The following is a 13,655-nucleotide window of genomic DNA, read 5'->3' on the forward strand; positions in this document are numbered from 1 at the left end:
TCAGATTTTATCCGACAATGACAATGTGTCTGCTATTTTTAGATTTTTAAAGTCAATAAATATTTTTACTCGTTTATAAAATCTACATTTTTCTTATACTTCTTGACATAGTGACCTAACTAATTAGGTCACTGAAAGTTTAAATTATTTTATAAATGACATGGTCTTGGCGCATTATAGCCTTAGTAGCTAATGCGCCAATAAAACCAAAACCAAACCAAGCATTTCATGATGTTACAACAGATGCTCGAAGGTTCCACCATGAGACGCGATGCATGCGTGACACCGATGCAGCATGGATTGGCGGACACAGTCAAACACACCTGGAGTTTCTTTGACAGTAGCAGCAGTGCAGACGAGTCTCGCCACGAGATCCATTTCCGTCTCCACAGGCGATTCATACACGATATATTTGAGGGCCCCCTCCACAAAAGAAATCAAGGCTCGATAACTCAGGTGAGCATGGGGAGCCAGGCAACGGATCCACCGCAGCCAATCCATCAATGCCCAAAACGCCTGTTCAAATGGTCACGAACACACCTTCCATAATGGGCAGGCACCCCGTCACGTTGAAACCAAATGTTGCGTCTCACATTTGCTGGAACATCGTCAAGTAACCCCGGTAGAACTTGTTTAAGAAAGATCCGATATTTAGCAGAGTTCATGTGGGATGGTAACAGGTATGGGCCGACTAAGCAGTCACCTACCATACCTGCCCACACATTTATTCCGAAGCGATGTTGTGCCGCATGGGGGCACACACCGTGTGGGTTGTCGTGAGCCCACACATGAGCATTGTGCTGATTGAATAAGCCTTCCTGAGTGAAATAAGCCTCATCCGTGAACAAAACATAGGCTGGAAAATTCAAGTCTTGTTGAACACTTTCTTGGAGAAACTACTGCGCAAAAGCCACACATGCAGGATGTTCTTGGGGGAGCAGTAACTGAACTCTTTGGAGATGAAAGGGGTGTAAGGAATCGTCGTGCCAGACACGCTGTACACTGCGATGAGACACTCCTAATGCAGAAGCAAGAGAACGTGTGCTGGTAGTAGGATTATTCTGGACGGTATTCAACACACTTTCTTCCTTGGCGGAAGTTCGCGTTGAACGTGGTCTACCTGCACTACTCCTGTTACCTCTAAATGACCCATAATCGCACAAATTTTAATGCACACACGTGCAAACAAACGGTGATCCGGTATATGTCTGTCTGGGAAGTGTTCTCCATTCGTTGAGTGGCTCGTCCATTGCCCTCTGCTAATCCATACACTAGGTGCATGTCTGCCAGCTCACAGTTCGTATATCGATGCATGCTCTTCGTGTGGCAACTACTGCTTGAATGAGTAAACCAGAAATTTTCCCTCTCGCGAACTGATGAACAGCGCCATCTACCAACTTACGGTGATATTTCCGGTTATGGGTTCCTATGCGATTCACATTCCTTTAGATGTTACCTACCTCCCTAAACATTTGTACCAATATTTTTGAGACACCCTGTATATGTTGACTGCTTTATTGATTGCAACAATAAAGTTCCCAGACAAGTGCAATAAAAAGAACACAAAGTAAAGGAGTTCAAAAATGGTTTTATTTATTTATTATTATTATTAGATAGTATGAATCAGAGCTGTAATGCTCAATACGTTCTACATTGATATTAATATTTGTAAAATAATGAGGAGTATACCTCAATATAGTACGTAGAACACTTCCATATGATACTCTCCAGAAATTAAAACGAAAACATCGAAAAACTTACATTAGAGTAACAAATAATTAAAAACCAATTTAGCACAATTAAAACCAATTTATCGTAATTAAAAATCAATTTAACATAATTAAAAATATTAAAAAGAATCTAAAGAAAATATTCAAAACGATTTTCCTTCCTGAAGCTGACCGTTTTTCAACCATATGTCGTGATCACAGGAATGAAAATTACCAAATAGGGTTGAACATGAAACCTAAATAGCGATTATTTGTCTTCGCATATGCGCGTAAAGGTCCACGCATCGGAGATCAAATATGGCCGACGAACATTAACAGAATTCTCGTAATTTAATTTCTACGGTTTCTGCAATTAATAGTCACGTATAATTACGTTGGACCTTAAGTATTTTGTCCTTGTTAAATTAAAAAGTATGTTTTTCGTTAATGGCATGAAAGGCTAATTCTGATGCTGCTGAACGAGAAGCACAAACTAAGGCTTCAAGTTGATTTACATGAATATTCAGAGAAAAACGCGTCGAACCTTGGTAAGACAAGTCGCAATCCCCGCAAGAAATGTTGTATACCAGGTCATTAATTTCTGTTGCGAACGCGGAAAGAACCGAGCAATTGTTCAGTATAGTGTGTAATTTCTGTATTGGCCTGGCCACAATTTTAAATTCGGTATCTTTAAAGAATCTATTAAGCTGTTTGTGCCACTGTTCAACGTGTGGGACAGAAATAAAGTATTTTTTGATATTACTATTGTTGGTTGGTGTAGTATTTTGTATCCTATCCTTAGCCTGTACCCTAATTCGGTTTATTGTGTCAAGGGGATAACCCCTGTTTAAGAATATCTAGTTAATATTTGTATTTCTGAGCCCAAAGCAGATTCAGTCATTGAATATTTATAGGCATTTAGGAATTGATTAAAGATGATCGATCTTTTGTAGGTGAACGGGTGATAGCTATTATAATGTAGAAGCATTCCGGTGTTTGTAGGTTTTCGATAGATGCTATTCGAGTCCCGAGTAAGTGTGAAATTTAGGAATTTTAATGACTTTGTATCCGTATCCTGCCTTTCCAATGTAAATTTGAGTCTAGAATGAATATTATTAAACAAATGTAAAATGTCTTGGATAGTACTACTATCAGTGATAACTGATAGTAGTACTATCCAGTAGTACCACTGATAGTAGTACTATCCAAGACTCCTCTTATTATTTTACAAATATACAGTTATTATTTATTTATTTATTTATTATTATTTTTTTTTTCAACGTAATCACCCTATTGAATGCACTTATTATGCTGTTCTCAAAGGGTCTGAAAACATTCAGCGAAGGCATCCAAAGAAATGATGTTTAGTTCGGCGGTTGTGGTTTATTACGTCTTCAACACACTGAAACCTTTTTCCTTTGAGTGCAGTTCTCATCTTGGGAAAGAGAAGATGTCCACATGGTGTTAGAATTGGGAGAGTTCGGTGGATGGTTGATCTGTACATTGCCACATTTTGTCAGAAATGTCTTCACAACAAGTGCGGAATGCAATAGGAACCAGCTGCCTTCCTCTCGAAATTGCAGCCTCACCTGGGAAATGCACTTCAAAAGTCTTGAAGCACCTGTAGTAGAATGCAGTATTGACTCCCCTCCAGGTACAAATTCCTTATGAATAACACCCTGTTTGTCAAAAAACATGATCAGCATCATCTTGATCCTGGACTTCTATAAATTAAACTTTTTGGGCCTTTGTGACGATATCATTTCCAATGATAATACAGTCAAGGAAATTAGGGTTGTCTTGACAAATCTAGATGACTTCTTTGTATGATGACACTCTTTGTTGCTTCTGCTCATCTGTGATGTTGTGCAGCACAAGTTTTGCACAGACCCTTTTCCCTAAATCTTCATGCGGAATTTGATGAATCATCTCCTTATTCGTATCCAACTCCTCAGCCATCATTCTGTGGGTCAAATGACAATCCCTTGCTACAATTTCTGAAATTTTTACAACTCTGTCCACATTTCGAAAGGTCGATGGTCAGCCACTTCTTGAGTCATCACAAACATCCTCGCATTCGTCTTTGAACCGCTTACCATTCAAACACATTGGTAAAACTTAACATTTCATCACCATAAACAGTTTTTTAACATTCCATACAATACTGTTGAAATTTTCTCCATTTAAAGTAAAATTTGCTATTCATTGCTCCGTTGGAGAATTGTGACACGGAACAGTTTGAACTGCATACCACTTTATTTTCAAATTCGTCAAACATGGCTGCAGCAGTACCATCTGGGTACTTTATTACCACACTTCATATGTTTCCCTTGTTTCTACAAGCATGTGGCTCTTGCTAATGCATGTCCAGATTATTTATTTATCTTGGTTCATTGGGTGTTTTCATTTAAATTTGTGTTGGGCTTAAATGCATGCTCAGTCATATCATTGAATGAACAAATTTATTGTGTTTTGATTACTACAGGGTGTGTCAAAAATATTGGTACAAACGTTTAGGGGAGGTAGGTAACATCTAAAGGAATGTGAATCGCATAGGAACCCATAACCAGGAATGTCACCGTAAGTCGGTACACGGCGCTGTTCATCAGTTCGCGAGAGGGAAAATTTCTAGTTTACTCATTCAAGCAGCAGTCGCTGCACGAAGAGCATGCATAATTTGTACCACGAAAGGTTCCCAGAACGAAGATGGCCAGACAGGAAAACGTTTGAAGGTATCCATTGCCGCCTTTGTGAACATGGGACCTCTACACCTCATGCTGCCGACAGAGGACAAACAAGATCTACGACTCCTGGAGTAGAGGAGGAGATTTTGGATGTGGTGCATGCCACTCCTGGAATCAGCACACGCAGAATAGCAATGCAACTGGCTGTTCAACGTTCGACTATTTGGAAAGTGTTGCAAGAACACTAACTGTATCCTTATCATCTGCAACAGGTACAGGCCTTGTCACCAGCAGATTACCCTGTGCAAGTAATGTTCTGCCAGTGGTTCTTGCAGCAGTGTGGTACAACTCCTCACTTTCCTACCTTAGTGATATTCACAGATGAAGCACAGTTCACACGAGACAGAATCCAAAACTTTCACAATCGGCATGTATAGGCTGAGGAAAACCCACATGCAATTCTTCCATCACATCACGAACGGCGTTTCAGCCTCAACATCTAGGTGGGTGTTTTTTGTGATAAGTTATTTGGGCCCCATGTACTTTCAAACAAACTCACAGGGCAAGCATACAGAAACTTTCTGGAAAATAACATGCCTGATTTCTTGGACAACACACCATTGATCACTCATCAACAAGCACATTTCAGCCACCTAGCCCGCAATTACCTGAATCGAAGGTTTCGTGGTCAGTGGATAGGTAGAGGGACCAACTGTCTGGCCTCCGCACTCACTGATTTAAACCCACTAGATTTCTTCTTGTGAGGCCATTTAAAGTGATTGGTGTATTTGACTCCGGTAGCTGATTTGGAAACTCTCCGCAATCGAGTTGTGGCATTTTGTAAGAGAATATGAAACATGCCAGGAATTTGGCATCGTCTTCGTGAGTCTATGAGATGTCAATGTGAGGCCTGTATTCAGGCAGAAGGTGGACATTTTGAACAATTACTATAAGGTGATGTGAAGAGTTAAGTGTCATAGACAGACTTTCAAAACTCGGAAACCAAGCATTTCTGGAACTATGTTGATATAAAATATTTTTGTCTACATATGAGGAACTCATTTCTGAAGTTATGCTCTGTATTTTTGAGACACCCTGTTTATATATATATATATATATATATAGAGAGAGAGAGAGAGAGAGAGAACAATTCTTCCACGGTTATTACACCTGATAGCTCAACTCCCTTACCAAATACACTGATAATTACTTTTTGTCTGTTTTTCATTATAGTTGTCGGTTTTTTCTACGTTTACCGAAGTATCCCAGATCCATAACCCAGTCTTTTATATATTTTAATTTCTCATTCCTGTTTACTAAGACTTTCAGTAATTTCATTGCATCTTTATCATTTCATATACAGGTAGTTCTCGACTTTATGAGTTAATTCGTTCCTGGTGTGCGCTCGTAAAGCGGGAATTTATTACCCATAGATATAAGGTTATAAATAGGGGTTATGTTCTCAACAATGAAATTAGTTAGCTAATTAGTTTGTTTAAACAATGATTGATTTATCGAAAGAAATGAAAACGTAGCCTGTAAAATCAAGCAAATTATAGTAATAGAGAAATTATTTATGACTTACAAATGTAAAAGAATGTTTATTCTTCGTCATCATTGACTAAATGCACACTCGTTGATCACTCATTATTGGCTCGCCACTCGTTGGTTTGTTGTATAAGGAGTCTTCTTCAGAGATGCTCCAAGAGGCATTTGTTTCCAAGATAATTTTCTTTTAATTATAAATTTCACGATTGCATGCATAAGAATTTTATAATGGCATACACAAATTGCAACTAACACGATTCACGTGGAGTAACAAGTTTATGAAGCTTAAAAAAAAAAAAGGAACAAAGATAAGATTCAGAAAATATTGATTTTTATACAATTGAAGATTTCAGTAAAGGGGAGAAACATTTCACCATAATAACATAAAAAAACCACACAATTCCAGCTATCGGTATTTTCGCAAATGCAAGAAGATTGAGTTTAATACCCGTTTATAATTGCTTGCAGTAACAGAAAAGCCCAATAAACCAGAAAGTGCAAATTGTTTTGTTTTATGGTCGTGACATCCAGAAGTGTGCTTTAGAAAAATATCACAAAGGCATTTAAAATTGATTCTTATAATGGAACATATGATAATGATGAAAGTGTAGTGCATTTTAATGATTTCAATTGGTAACTAATACAATTTACAAACCACGCTCACGACCTTTTCAAACCTTAAAAATGACATTTTAGAGTGATAAATAGCTTAGTTATACAGCGAAAATTTCTAACTTCGAGATCTTGAAACTAATTACCAAAAAACAATGTTATTGGGTTCACATTATTATATTTTAACAATACAGTGGTGTCTCTGGAACTGATTAATATTGTAAAATGGAGTACACTGTATTGTATAGCTATGCACGTGGTTTGGAATGTGGTATTTATGAATGTTTAACATTCATTTTTTGCAATTAATGTTCATATTTTCGATTTTGTTGATACTTGGGAAAGAAAATTCGTAAACCTGGGAACTCGTAAAGCAAGAACTGCCTGTATATATATAAAACTATTAAGAGATATAATTGAAAATGTAAACCGGATAGGCTATGGAAAATGCACCAAAGCGTGCGAAGCAGCAACAATGGATGCAAGTGTAAGTATATGCATATCAAAAAGATCGAAAAATGGGAGTATTATTAAGAATAGTATCACACAATAGTAAGTAAGCAGCAGATAACTAATTCTTTAATTGATAAAACTATTAAGAGATAGAATTGAAGATATAAACCGGATAGGCTATGGCAAATGCACCAAAGTGTGCAAAGCAGCAGCAATGGATGCAAATATAAGTACAGTAGACTCTTGATTTACCGGGCGGATTAACTGGGACACTTCAAGACTCCACATTTAAAAAAAAAAAAAAAAAATCTACCGGAAATCATAAAATTCAAGTAATAAATAGAATAGGTATAAACAGATGTTTTGCAAGTCGCAAATAAGTGCCGTTATAAGTCGTCATTGGAAGATTAGTGTACTTATCTTTAGTTTAGTTTGTTTAGTAAGTTGCATTGATTGTTGTGTTTCGTCACACTGCTAAAGGACAAATTTTGTTGCATTATTTGTGTCAGGGATGTCGGTATTTTTTTTTTTTTTTAGGAATCACGAAAATCATGGGCAAATACAAGAGTTTTGCTTTCAATAAAACAAAAACTTGAAATTATTCAAAAGTTTGAAAACGGTGTATCTGTTAAATCTTTAATGAACCATTATAACGTTGGTGACCAAACCATACACAACATTGTAAAAAATAAAGGGAAGCTATTAGATTTAAAATGGACATCGTAAAAAATAAAGGGAAGCATCGCATTGGACACGCTAGTAGTGCATGGTAAGTTTTTTCATTTTTTATCTATTGCCATACTTGTTACGTAGGTTGCTGAACATTTTTCGATACAGTAAGTCCAAGATGTAGCTTCGGACTTACGTTACGTTAGACAGAATATGAGAAGTGGTGAAGGGATCAGCACCACCAATGAAGTCAACTATAATAACCAAGGCTATGAAACACATATCAGTTTTTACAGTACAATAACATGCGTTTTTTGTTCCTTTTATGTTTTCTTATGTGCCACTCCGGCTACTTCATCGCTGTTCCCAGATAATTTAATTGAACTAATTAAAAAAAAATAACTATTTTTCTTCATTCTTCTGAGGATATGTGGTTTTTGTAATTTTGGCATATCAGGGATAACAATGTTATATTAGTCATTCCCGAGTTCGCAAAACTCTACTTACGTAAGAAGTTCTGTAACGTATTTTACGTATGTTGGGGACTTACTGTATTTTTGGATTAACCAGGAAATCGATTATCTGGGATTTTTTTTTTTACCATCTATCCCGGAAAATCGAAAGTCTACTGTATTAAAAGTGATGTGATGATAATGCGAAACGTCCGAAAAGCCACAGGCCAAAAACAAGATAGCCGAAATGAGGTAAGCTTTTAATAAAAACAAAAATAACAGCATCCTACATCAGATAAAGGCAGGAAAAATTTTTTTTTTTTTCAAAAATACAATGAAACGGGGAAGTGAAGCAAATATGCCATTAATAAAAATGAAATCTGATGAAGGCAAAGTAAATACAGTAAACCCTCGCTATTCGCGGGGGTTACGTTCCTGAGAAATGTCGCGAATACCGAAAACGCGAATACTGAGTTATGGCTCCCATAGTAATTAAAGGGGTTCCGTTCCAAAGTATGAAATATATAAGAAAAACTAGTCTAAAATTTTGTCTATGTATGTATTATATGTACCTTCATAATATGACTGTACACGACAGTACATAGTGAAATGCAAGCATATGGCATCGAAATGAAAATAAGAAACAATTTAATATTAAATGTAATATTTATTAGAAATTTCAAACCAGCGCCTTTGCTTGCAAAAAAAAACATCCCGCCAGTGTGCTATCACCAGTTTCGCTAAAATGTTGATAAAGAAGTTTTGCCTTTTCACGAATGATGAGTGAACTTAACGGAATTTTATTTTGAATTCGGTCTTCTATCCACAGATTTAAAGCTTTTCCATTTTTTTAAATTTAACATTACGAGTTACAGAGCAAATTTTTGAAGCAATTAGCGCGGTTTCACGGACACTACGGCAGATTTTTTCTTCCGATTTTTTGATTGATCGTACCGTTGACTCATTGATTTTATAATGTTTTGCCACTGAGGAGACACTTTCACCATTAGAAATTTCGTCTAATAACTCAATTTTATTCGCTAGTGTCATCACCTTCTTTGATATTTTCACATTTCTCTTTTTATTCGTAGCCATATTTTTGTAGGGGTTAGAAAGAACTTGACCACAATAAAGTCACTTTCTTCCGTTAACGCACTCGAAAAAGTCTGTTTTACACTGCAAAACGGTAGAGTTATCATTTTTGTAAGCATATCAATTTATAAATTGATAAATTTATTCAATTTATAAACATATAAATTAAAATCAAACGACGAAACCTTCCATGACTAACACATACTGAACAAGGATTAGCGAGAAACATCCAAGCTCCCGATTTTTTCACCCCTCTTCCCCACCCACTGAGCGCTGTTTTGACCGGGAAAGATAATTTTAGCCACGCCCATGTTTTTTATGGCGGAAAATATTCACGGCGTTTTAAAATTCACATTTTTTCAGGTTTCATTTTATATTAAATCGGCGATCGCGAATACGCGAAACCGCGAATACAGATACCGCGAATAGCGGGGGTTTACTGTATTGATACATGATTAGGTATTTCATCAGAGGACTATACATCAAAAAACTGCATTTCCATACTTGCCAATAGCTATTCAAGAGAAAATTTAAAAATATAAACGAAACGGAAAGATATCTCTTACATAGTGTGGACGAGGTAGTCTCTATGCAGTTTTTTTTAAAAATTAGAAAAAGAAAATGAAAAGTACGCAAATCTACTAATCTACTCTTTTCCTTGTGGCTTTTAGCCAAAGTTGCTACTAACTTTGGCTTTCGTTATTATTTATACATCTGCATCCTTTGCTGCTGTTTTGCGCACTTTGGTACATTTGATATGTCAAAACCATTTTTATTTTTCTGTTATCTCTACTGGTTTTAATTAACTATTTATATCAATTTAAGTTTTAGCCATCTGCTGCTTTGCACGATGCTAAACTTATACTACAGCCTTCTCTGTTTTATTTCTTTTATAGTCCTGTATATTGCACTTCTTGCCACATTTTTCTCACCTTTCATGTCTGAACAAAATTCATTCTAAATTACAGTCTATTGAGATCACTAGTCCTCCATGTTTTTTTTTAGCTCTCTTTCATGTTAGTTGCTGTATTATTTAACAGATTTGTCCCTACTTGTTATTATTTGGTCTGCAGCTATCTGTCTAACTCATGCATTTTCTCGTCGCCATTTTCAGGTATAATTGTTTAATCTTCCAGTTTTTTTATTTTCTTTTTACTAATTTTTAAAAAAAAACTGTGTAGGGACTACCTTGTCCATACTATATAAGAGATATCTTTCCGTTTCATTTATATTTTTAAATTTTCCCTTTCATAGCTATTGGCAAGTATGGAAATGCAGTGCTTTGATGCATGGTTAGGTGTAGTCCCCTGTTGGAATACCTGATCATGTATCAATATTTACTTTGCCTTCATCACACACACACACGCACGCATGCGCGCGTGCACTTGACCAACGTTTTGCAGACCCCCCCCCCCCCCCGGAACTGGTCAATGGAACTCAGTTTGGGAAATGCTGATCCAGTTGATTTAAAAATTTTGTCCCCCATATGGAGTTTCCTTCCCATTTGCTCCAATCAATTAGAGGCAAATTAAAAATCACCCAAAATAAGACATTCACACTTACTTGCCCATTCCATTTGCATAGAGGCTCTCGTCAATATTTTACTCCCACTCTCATTATGCCTTTGTTTCCAACTATCTCACACCATACAGATTGTATGCTACCATGCAAAACATCTGAATCTGGGAAAGCTTTTGTCGCGCTCAGACTGCTTTTGATAAGAAGCATGACCCCACCAATCCTATCTTTCCTATCCTTCCTAAATACATTATACGTATCATACTTAAACTCATCATCCCCTATCTCCAGGCGGCACCACGTTTCTGTAAGCCCTATTATGTCAGCATTACTTGTTCTAACCAGCAGTTCGAATTCACCCATTGTATTGATGACACTTCTGATATTACTGTATAAACAATTAAGACTTAGTGTTCTTGTATAGTTAACTACCCTGACACACCTTAAAGTTATTTAAGCTCACTTCCCTGGCATTAGCTGCCCACTCGTTTGAAATGTTTCTGCCCTCAGAATGTCTGGCTAATGTGTTCTGTTGCAGTAACAAATAAGAACTCTTGAGGTATGTGCAAATAGAGTGGCTGCAGAATGAATTAAGAAAAATTAAAATTATACAACCTTTCACAATGTATCCTTGTGGCTATTAAGCCAAAAGAGCTTTAATGACTGCAAAGGTGCCTTGATATTAATCCTTCCACATTCTTAATAAATACAGTCAGTCCTCGTATAGCACGATAGTTGCGTTCCTAGAAATCCTCGTGCAATATTAACAACAGGCCCTATGGGAAAAATGGGGTTAGGTGCCGACCACCCAAGATTGAACACACATTTGTAACCAAAACATTACCAAACACAATAAATAATCGTAATAAAATACTTATGTATTTTATTACGACTATTACGTAATAAAATATTGCTAATGCTTTTACTTGTATCGTAAGCAAACTTGTTTTTTGTTTGATTTTCTATCCAAACAGATGACAGCCGTTCCATCTCTTCCAGTTCTTTGTGTCTTAATCTAATGGATTTTAATTACACTTTGAGTTGTTCCCGTTATGAAAGTTGTTTTTATTTTCTCTGTAATTCCCGGCGTTGTAATTCCCGTACATTCTTTGTAATTCCCGGTTGCCTCATTTAGGTCTGTAGCACGTGCAATATCACATGGTCTTTCATTTCGCTCAAAGCGTTTCACAATTTCATTTTTTTTTCTCTATCGACTGAGGCGGACTGGCCATAAGCCTTACCGGGGAAACCCCGGTGGGCCGGAGGCCAGTGTGATTTTGGCCATAAACGCTAGTATGAGGCCACTACAAATTTTCACGGGTAAGAATTTTTGACTCAGTCCGCCTCTGTTTATCGATAGCGCTTTTGTTTTTCTCTCTGAATCCGTAGTGTCTTCAACAGGATGCTTCCTTTTCACACCTTTTAAGTATTTTACTCATTTTTAGGGAATAAAGCACAATTACACCGAGGAGGCACGCTTGATACACATAAACAAAGCTGCGTGCGTGTAGCAACTGAATAAAGAACACCGTAAAGGCAGAGATACACTATTAACACCTCACATTTTACTAAAGCACATTTCTAGGGGTTACTACCATAAAACAATAAAAACAATTTCCAGTTGCGTTTCTGCTAGTGGAATCTGTTAAAAACTGGTAGTAAACTCGATCTAATTGCATTTGCGATAATACCGATAGCTGGAATTTTACGTTATTATGGTGAAATGTGTTTCCCCTTCACTGATATAAGAAACATAAATACATTTTCAGAATCTTCTCTTCATTCCTATCGTGTTGCGTTGGGTTGGGGTGATTCTGCGTTCGACTGCCATTTCTTGTAAACACAAAGGCAAATCGTGCATAAGTGAATTCTGTTCGTGTTATATAAGATATCGTTCCCCTATTTATAAATCGTGTATGATCGAATTCGTGTAATGTAAACACGTGTTATACGAGGACTAACTGTACATTGTTGTTTTGGACTATTTGTACCATTACTTTTTATAGGGTAGAGCAGTGGTTTTCAACTGGGGTACCGCAACAACATTCCAGGGGTGCCATGTAATTTGGGTTTATTAAGTTACTTAAACTTATTTTTTTAAAAATTTGTTTATTTCATTCTTAAGAGGTATACAGTATCTTTTTAATTTTGTTGTGATCTATAATTAATGTTTACTGAGCACCTCTATAAAAAGAATAAAATTATATACTATATATATATATATATATATATATATATATATATATATATGATTTGTATTATGAAATGTAATTTTTATAATTATATTATTGTAATAACCATCATATAACATATTTTTTTAATATTATATATTTGAGAGAGAATCGGATCTAACAGGCAGAAAACAGTAGGGGTGCCGTTATTAAAAAAAGGTTGAAACCACTGGGGTAGAGTATAGGTAAAACATATCGTGTTGATTTTAGGTTATCAGTTAAAGGATTTATAGTTAAGGCTTAAAGTGCTGTCTATTTACTCATAATTAATTTATTGAAAAGGCTTAATTTGTTTAGCACTCACCTCTTAATCCATATTTTCTTATTGAAGTACAAAAGAAGAAAGGTGAAGGTTTAATTGCTTTATTGACTAAAATTATGCCCAGAGGAAGAAGTGCACTGCTCTTTCCTCCAGTTGTCATCCATAAAATCTTGTAAACAACAAAAAAAAAAAAAAAAAAAAAAACTAAAAACATAGGGTCAGAAGCCAAGAGCCCAAATCTTTCACCGTTATGAAACCTCGAGATTAAACACGAGACTACCAACTGGTCTTTCACCAATATAGAACCTCATACACTTCAAATTCCCACATGTTTAGCGTGACGCACCATGGGAACTAGAACTACTATTTAAATCTTACCTTCACCCACTTGGCGCCTCCGTAGCCAAGTGGGAAGGAGCAGCAGT

At 36.4% G+C, this 13,655-nt stretch overlaps 1 protein-coding gene across 2 annotated transcripts in view; it reads left to right on the forward strand.

The window, feature by feature from the left end:
* Positions 1 to 13,655, forward strand: part of NELF-B (negative elongation factor B) — a 79,021-nt gene that overhangs the window by 22,173 nt on the left and 43,193 nt on the right. The gene's annotated exons all lie outside the window — the stretch shown is intronic.

Source organism: Mastigoproctus giganteus, chromosome 3 (assembly GCF_048544385.1).
Source record: "Mastigoproctus giganteus isolate SK-2022 chromosome 3, ASM4854438v1, whole genome shotgun sequence".
NCBI classification, from domain to species: domain Eukaryota; kingdom Metazoa; phylum Arthropoda; class Arachnida; order Uropygi; family Thelyphonidae; genus Mastigoproctus; species Mastigoproctus giganteus.